We start from the raw sequence: 8,937 nt of genomic DNA, 5'->3' as shown, positions 1-8,937 counted from the left end.
CAGCAAGAGAATTTATGTGTAGTGCAAGAGGAACAATGACTTATCCTGCTGATCGCTGCAAGCATTTGAAAATGTTGTTACTTTTAATGGGAAACAATTTGTTAGAAATCAGAATAGAGTACTTCTTTTCTCTGCCTCATCTCATTCTGAAACAATGTGAAAACCATTCACAATCAGAGAAAACAGGGCTGGGAGGGACTGAGAGCAGCTGTCTGGTCCATGCTGACTTTGGTGTTAGCTATATCCAACCTATTGGTTGCAGATGGTAATATGTGCTAGACTTTCCATCCCTGACATAGCCTGTGCCAGTGCTTAGCTTTCCTACTCGTTAGGTTTTCTTAATATCTAATGGATTCCTTTTTTTCAATTTAAGACAATCTTTATTCAGCTCATTGGGCATGGAGAATATATCTGTATTTATTTATGAAAATTTCTCTTTAAGTTTAAAGTTTTCTAGAAAAAACAGCTCCAATTCCTTTGATTGTTTTTGTACTGGTTTTTGCTGGGATAGAGTTAAATTTCGTCATAGTAGCTTGTATGGGGCTGTCTGTGTTTTGGATTTGTGCTGACAATAGTGTTGATAACGCAGGGGTGTTTTAGTTATTGCTGAGCAGCGCTGACACAGAGCCCAGGGCTTTTCTGCTCCTCACCCCACCAGCGAGCAGGCTGGGGGGGCACAAGGAGCTGGGAGGGGACACAGCTGGGACAGCTGACCCCAACTGACCACAGGGATATTCCACACCATATGACATCGTGCTCAGCAATAAAACTAGGGAGGAGGTTGGGCAGAGCCTGGGGAGTTGCTGCTCAGGGACTGGCTGAGCATCACTCGATGGTGAGTAATTGTTTTCATTTGCATCACTTGTTTTTCTTGGGTTTTATTTTCCTCTCTCTTTGCTACTTCCTCTCCTCCCCCCCCCCCCCCCTTACATTTTTAAAATTACTATTTCTTTTTAATTATTAAACTGTTATCTCAACACATAAGTTTGTTTCTCACTTTCATTCTTCCAATTCCTTCCCCCATCTTGGGGCAGGGGGTGTGGGCAGTGAGTAAGCAGCTGGTCCTGCTTAATTGCCAGCTGGGGTTAAACCCAAGTTTTTTCTAGGCTACTTAATTTACAGGTATTTTCTATTATTTTCAGTCAGCATTGGTGTCCTGCCCCACAAAATATAGAATCACAGAATGGTCAGGGTTGGAAGGGATCTCTGGAGATCACCTAGCCCAACCCCTGCTCGAGCAGGCTCCCCCAGAGCAGGCTGCACAGAGCCACATCCAGGTGGGTTTGAATGTCTCCAGAGCAGGAGACCCCACAGCCTCTCTGGGCAGCCTGTGCCAGGGCTCTGCCACCCTCAAGGAAAAGAAGTTCTTCCTCATACTCAGAAGGTACTTCTAGTGATGCAGCTTGTGCCCGTTGCCCCTTGTCCTGTTGCTGGGCACTACTGAAAAGAGCCTGGCCCCATCCCCTTGACAGTTGTCCTTAAGCTATATATATATGCATTGATAAAATCTCCTCTCAGTCTTCTCCAGGATAATCAGGCCCAGGTCCCTCAGGGAGATGCTCTAGTCCCCTCATCATGTTTGTAGCCCTCCACTAAGCCCTCTTCAGCAGTACCCTGTTGAACTGGGGAGCCCAGCACTGGGACAGCACTCCAGATGCGGCCTCACCAGGGCAGAGCAGAGGGGGAGGACAACCTCCCTCCACCTGCCGGCCACGCTCCTCCTCATGCACCCCAGGGTCCCACTGGCCTTCTTGGCCCCACGGGCACACTGCTGGCCCATGGGCAACCTGCTGCCCCCCAGCACTCCCAGGTCCCTCTCTGCAGAGCTGCCCCCCAGCAGGTCACCCCAGGCTGTACTGGTGCGTGGGGCTGTCCCTCCCCAGGGGCAGGACCCTACACTGGCCTGTGTTGAACTTCACTGGGTTCCTCTCTGCCCAACTGTCCAGCCTGGCCAGGTCTCGCAGAATGGCGGCGCAGCCTCCTGGGGTACCGACCGCTCCTCCCAGTTTTGTATCACCAGCAAACCTGCTGAGGGTGCCTCTGTCCCTTCCTCCAGGTCACTGGTGAGTAAGCTGGGCAGGACTGGAGCCAGCACTGACCCCTGGGGAACGCCGCTGGCTACAGGCCTCTAACTAGACCGCACCGCTGATCACAACCCTCTGAGCTCCCTCATTCAGCCAGTTCTCAACCCACCTCACTGTCCCCTCATCTAGTCCATGCTCCCTGAGCTTACCTGTGAGGACGTTATGGGAGACAGTGTCACAAGCCTTGCTGAGGTCAAACAGACGACACCCATCCCTTTCCCCTCGTCCAGCCAGCCAGTCATTCCATCATAAAAGGCTATCAGGTTGGTCAGGCATGGTTTCCCCTTGGTGAATCCATGTTGACTACTCCTGATAATCTTTCCCTGCACATGCTTACAGACGACCTCCAGCTGTTCCACCACCTTTCCAGGGATGCAGGTTGTGGCTGACTGGCCTGTACTTTCCTGGGTCCTCCTTCTTGCCCTTTTGAAGACTGGAGTGACAGTGGCTTTCCTCCAGTCCTCAGGCACCTCTCCTGTCCTCCATGAACTTTCAGAGATGATGGAGAATGGCTTAGCTTTAACATCTCCAGCTCCTTCACTTGGGGTACATAGATCTGTGGGTGTCAGGATTGCTTAAGTGATCTCTAACCTGATCCTCCTTGACCAAGGGAAAGTCTTCCTTTCTCCAGACTTGCTTTCAGGGTCTGGGAAACCAGAGGACTGGCCTTGGCAGTGAAGGCTGAAGCAAAGGTGGCATTCAGTAACTCCACCTTCTCTGTGTCCTTTGTTACCATGTGAAAGCTGGTGAAATGCTTGGAAGGTCCATCGTCTGGGAATTAACTGAACTGTGATGCATGCGTTGTTCTCAAGTGAGGGTGGAACAGTGGGGTTTGCTCTTCAACAATTCAACAACGTGGGCACCAGAAGTGGGATTCAGCTGACTGAAATAAGTCATCTACATCTGCACTGTAGTAGGGTAAATCCTTTGGGGTGAGATGACTTGTGCTCCGTGGACTAGAATGAGATCAACACTGATGGTAAAGAAACGCTGCAGTCAGAGGACCTGTGCCAATATCACAGAGATTTCCAAATTAGTTAACTCACTTGTGTCCTTAACAGTCATGCTTGTGCCCATAAATAGAGGTGTCACTCCTCTCATATAGGTTCATGGTTGGACATGTATCTTTTTGTATTTTCTACATTTCTCTACCCTGGGAATAAGCACCTTTTGTTTCCAGTTTAATTACATCTCACCCACAGGGGTCTGCTGTTAATCAGCTGCATAATTTTCCAAGTACCTTATTGAGATATTGATACACATAACCCTGGAGGTTAAAAAAGCTTGGAATGAGTTGACAGTAGTCTTGGAAAACCTTCACTTCTCTACATTGATCTGGAGTGGCTCTGTTGACTTGAGAAGCTGTTTTCTCTGATTTCACTCTGGTGTAATTTAGGGCAGAATTTGATCCTGTGTAAATAGTGTTTATTGAAAGACAGAAAGTATCACATTGTACTAATGTACTGTATGTACCATGATTTGTTAATCACCTGTTTGACTTCAAGCTGTATTAAAAGCAAGGTCTTCAAGTAAAAAAAACGTGACAGTAACTACATAGAAGTTGACCTTTTATTTATTTGCCTGCAATTTCTCTACATTGTATCCCCAAGGAGGCTCTCAAAGCACTTCACAAACATTTCCTGAGCCTTACAGACTGCAAGAGAGGTAAGAATTCATACAGATGAAGATAAAATACCTTTTTCAAAAGAATCTCACACGCAAGTTGTGGTCCAGTGCAGGGAATACTGAGCTGAATTTTATACCCGTGTCAATTATAAAGGCAAACAAGACATTGATAATAGTCTTTGTTGGCATTAATTTTATGATTTATTATCCCCTTATGGAGTTCCAGAAGCACAAACATATTGACATTTTAAAATGGTAGGACCTTTGGGTATATTTCAGAGTTCTCAGCTTCTGCTTTAAGAAGGCCTGTTTTGGAAGAGAATAATTTTGTGGTTTTACTTTTGATTGTCTAGCTGCATAGCGTTAGGTATTTGATGTAGGTGTTTGGTAAAGAACTACACTCCCAGTAGTGTCAGTGGACAAACTGTTGTCTTAGGCAGTTTCAATCGGCTTCTTAACTCTGCAGAGCCTAATGGTAGATGTTGTGATTCTCCCTCTGAGTTTCACATGTTTATACACTGCTTTTCACTCTTATCTGAAAAATAAATCTGTCCCTTCTGTTGTGGAACAAAGTATAATTAGATTATACTTAATGTGATGTTTCCTGTTACTTAACTTGATCTTATATAGATTGATATTTCCTTGCACTCATTATAATGATATGGTTGTGATTCATGGAAAATTATTTTTGGTACAAAAAGGTTAGGGAAAAGGCTAATGGGAAAAAAAGGAAGCTATTTTCAAGTAATTAGGAGCATTTATCAGCTTGATGTTTATTACTATTTTTTATGCACTATGTTTTTGTTTCCTGTTCTAGGACAATTCCACCCAGTGAATCATGGATGGCATTTTTATGGCATCATAAATAAAAATTTCCTTTGACATGTTGTCCTGTTCCCTGTTCTAGCTGTTGTGTCATTGGGCATAGCTCATAATGGAGTGATACATTAAATAATGTTACATTCCCTACCCTGTTGCCACAGAAGCAGAGTGTTGCCCAGTACAGAGACAGCCTGTAGGATAAATATTGCTGATAACTTACGCAAAATTGTGAACACCAGAAAGAGAAGAAAGTTTTTGTTGGCACAAGGAAGACTTGGAAGAAATTAAACTTGGATAATGGAAACCAGAAGAATGTTTCTAACTTCATAATAGTATAGTCTTAGTATTGCTGAGGCAAAAAGTGGCAGCTGATATTCGGGAGGGATCTTGGTCAGTTTTATGGCAGACAGTTCTCTGCAGCAGTGGTGGGTTGGATTTGGAGACTTTGAAAGTCCTTTCCAGTCCAGAGTGCCCAACACACAGTCACTCCTGCTACTGGGAGTCAACACGTGGCACTCAGGCATAGGTAGGACAGTGTACCACAGGTCACCAGTCCCAGGGTCACGCAACAATGTCCCATGGCACAGAAGTATAACCTTACACAGCACTACAAGAATAAAAGAAACTGCTTTTTGCAGGCGGGAGAGGTGACAGGGTTCATGATACTGAGTGACTGGTTTCCACATCTCAGCTAGGAATAAAATAAAATAAACAATTGACTTGAACCTTTAGGGCACAAAACAAGTATTTGGTTCAAATACAGTTCAAGGAGCTAATATGTCCATATCTTTATGGTGTGTTCAACTAATATAAAGTAGTGCATGCAGGGGAAATTCAACTGTACTTGGAGTCTTGAATGTTGTGTTCAAAGTTAAAAACACAGAAATCTCATCCTTCAGTAAAATCAAAATATGGACATTAGTCTGGTCACAGAAATGTTGCTGCATGACTACAGTCTGAAGCAATGGAGTAGAGAAAATCCTATTGACAAAGGAACTGCTTTCCCCTGTTCTGCTGAGGTTTCTAGAGAACTGGAGTGACTCCAGGTGAGATAGGCTTTTGACCCAAGTAGGTTTGAGGACTGTTGCCCTCTTATTTGGACCTCAGCATCAACCTTCCCTTCTCCATTCAAATAAATGTTCTTTTTCAAGAAAGGATGCTCCATAGAAGACAGGCAGCTACAGACTCAGTCCTCACATTGTTTGACTCCCAAAGGGTGACACAATACATAGCCCAGTTTAAGGATGTTGAGATACATAATATGGAAAAAGGAGAGCTTTTTGTACTCCTTCTACCCTTCACGTAGTGTAAATGTGACTTCCCAAAGCTGCATACAATTTGCAGTTGTTGAGAAAATGGGGACAGGTACAGAAACTGAGGATTCAATCCAGTAAGGATACAAGTCCTACTAGATTCAGAAGGACCTTTCATATATTTGAGATTAAACATGTCTAAATGTCTTGTTCAAGGATCTGCTTGTTTCAACAAAGTCATGTGCAGTTCCAGCAATGGCTTTCATAGAGCAAACTAAATGACCCAGAGAACCTAAATTAAGACCAGCTTACTGTCATTACTGCCAGGTTATCCTTCCTGTTGCTTTATTAGTAATGACCCCAGCTTGAGAATCTCTGTCTTACAAATCAAATACCTTGTTGCTGGTATTCACTATAATTATCCAAGTAATTTTCCCTTTTCCCATCTCATTGTTCCAGGAGATTTAAAATGCCAGCACCCTATGACCAAAGAAAAATAGAACGTGTTTGTCATGAGACTGTTGTTTTTAGGGTCTTGGGAAGCAGAAAGATTTTGTTCTCTTTGGTCTAGTGGGTAACAATGCCTTAAACTTTCCAGTCTCCCTGTCCAGAATTATATTTGATTACTATGGGAATCCAAGTTGGGATCTGCCATTCAGACTGGCTCAGATACTCACCTAAAGTGATACTGCATCCCTCTCTCCGTCCCAGAATCTTCAGCACTAATCTCTGTGTTCTGTGTGAAAGCTGTTCTGAAAGACTTGTAAACCAAGCAAGGGAAAAGTCATTGCACAGGAGAAATTGCCCAGAAAAAGGGAAGAGAAGAATGGAAAACTGTGGTGTATGGTGGGGGAATGGATGACAAATAGAGCTTTGAGTGAGTTACACTGAGCTTCTGGGGATATGAAAAGGCCAATAAAGAGGACATGAAGCTCCCAGTACTGTTGAGGAAAAATTGAGAGAATTACTGTTTCAGGGTAAGGATGAAAGAAGGTCCTTGGATGCGCAGCAAGTTTGGCCTTTGAGGACTTTCACAGAGACCATAGATGTCTCCAAACAAACTATCCAGAAAATCTGCTTCAAAAAAAGACTTTTTTCCTTTTATTTATCCCCACCCCCCCATGCCCGCCGAGACATTTTGATCAGTAAATGGCAGAGCAACAACTTAGCTCAAATGTCACATCTGGTGGCAGGACTTTCCTGTCAGGCATCGTGAGTCAGCTGCACCTTGACTTATGATCTGTCTAGTTTCATAGGCAGCTACTTTATCCCTTACATCGGGCATGAAACCTGGAGACTCCCCTTATCCCAACTCTGCACAGTAAAAAATACCTGAAAGATCCCATTTTTCAGAATAGAGAAGTGGAACCTTTTATTTGAATTATGCTTGGGATTGAATTTAAGTTTCCTCCACAGCTGCATGAGCAGGTAACGACCTCATGCCTTCTCTGTAATCACAACAAGGCTGGAACATAGTTTTTCAACTTGCCTGCATCTTGGAGTCTAGTATTTGCCTGTTCCTTGACTTATTCCACATTAATTGAGATTTGCATGGGGTCTTCCACCTAAGAACCAGCCAGGCCAGGAGACTTCCATCCAGGAGCACTAGTGGGAAGCCTGGCATAGCTATGCTCAAGCAGATGCCAAGAAAATGCAAAGGCTTTGGGTCACTGCTTAAACAGTGCACCTTTGCTTACTTCTCAGGCCTCCTGTTACCTTGTAATGCATCTGCATCAGAGTAAACCTGGTGAAAAGCAGGAGTAATAATTTGTTATCCACTGCTCCAATGAAAAATTGTTCAGTTGCCAACTACAACTCAATTCTACAGAGTAAATATCCATTCCCTTTGCTCATTTGACACTCATCACAGAGAGTCTTTTTCTATGAATCCAAGTGCTTTAAGAGAGAAATGAGGACTGACAATTTGTGAGCTTTCCTCTTCCCTTCCAACCTTCCCCTCTTTCAGCCTCCATGGTATGTCATGTAACATACTACTCCTTTCAGACTGCCGAGTTTGAGGAAGAAATAGAGAGTCCAGTCTTAAATGAAGAAGGAAGAAATTTCATAGTGTGTAATGAATCCCACACAGTGCAGTGTTCTCCAGACATAATGGTGGTAGAACTGATGGCACAGATAGGATTTATTGTCCTATGAAACCCTGGGTGAGGTGCAGCTCAGCCCTGTTTCCCCCTACCTGGCAAGAAAACCTCCATTTCAGATGGAAAAACTGTTTACCATGATATGCCTGCTCTGGTCAACTCCTGCTGGTTTCCACATTACAAGAAAGTAGGGCAACTCTGATTGATTGTTCCCTGCATATCTACAAACAAAGGGATTAGGAAAGTAGCAGGCATACACCAGACCACATAGCAGATCAAACAGCCAGTCTAAGGGCATCAGTATTATACTGCTGCTGAGCAGACATTCAGTCCAAGGCATAAGCTATACTTTAAATAAAAAAAAGCATCACAACTACAAGTTTATTTAACCCACTAGGGAGCCAAGAATATGGCATTGCCTCAAGTGGTTTCTTCAGGGTATAAAACTTGGAATAATATTAAGCTCTCCAAATTAAAAATTAAAGTGTTACCATCTGGGAATTGCTTCTCTCCTCTTACTCCCACCTTCATCTGCTGTTTCTTTCAGCAGGAACTTCCAAAGCCTGGTCCCAGCATTGGCTGGGCCATCCTTTATTCAGTGGCAGAAGGTATTTCCTATCCTTTAGCCTCACTAACATAGGCATCATTTTCTCCAAGTTAATGAATGAAGTTCCTGTTATTTTATATATATATACCCCTGCTAATGGAGGAAAATAGTGTTACCTGCTTCACGCACATTCCTCAGCACCACATTGTTTGAATGCCTCCAAGCACAATATTATCTTTAATAATACAGGAATAAAATAATAAAAAAGGAGAGAGCATTTCTCTTCCTTTGCTACCTTCAGGACACAGTTTGAGCTCCCAGGGTTTTACTGCTTGCTTGAAAGGGAACAGTTTGCATTAGATTTCAGGCACGTCACAGTTTATGCAGTATGTTTTCATCTTGACTTGCTGTAGCAGTAAGGAGAGGAACATCTGTAACAATACTTCTCCTAGAGCACCTTTTATCCATTGCTCTCCAGATGCTTGAATCCCAAATTAATTTTCTCT

General features: G+C 43.6%; 1 long non-coding RNA gene across 1 annotated transcript; it reads left to right on the top strand.

The window, feature by feature from the left end:
* Positions 1-228: 228 nt before the first annotated feature.
* LOC129784141 (uncharacterized) lies at positions 229-4,601 on the top strand. Its single transcript, XR_008746570.1, has 3 exons — positions 229-835; positions 1,143-1,277; positions 2,716-4,601. It is a non-coding gene; the product is annotated as an uncharacterized LOC129784141 (long non-coding RNA).
* The last annotated feature ends 4,336 nt before the right edge of the window (positions 4,602-8,937 follow it).

The sequence above is a fragment of the Falco peregrinus genome, chromosome 3 (genome assembly GCF_023634155.1).
Source record: "Falco peregrinus isolate bFalPer1 chromosome 3, bFalPer1.pri, whole genome shotgun sequence".
NCBI lineage: Eukaryota > Metazoa > Chordata > Aves > Falconiformes > Falconidae > Falco > Falco peregrinus.
This window is presented reverse-complemented; position numbering and strand designations above follow the sequence as displayed.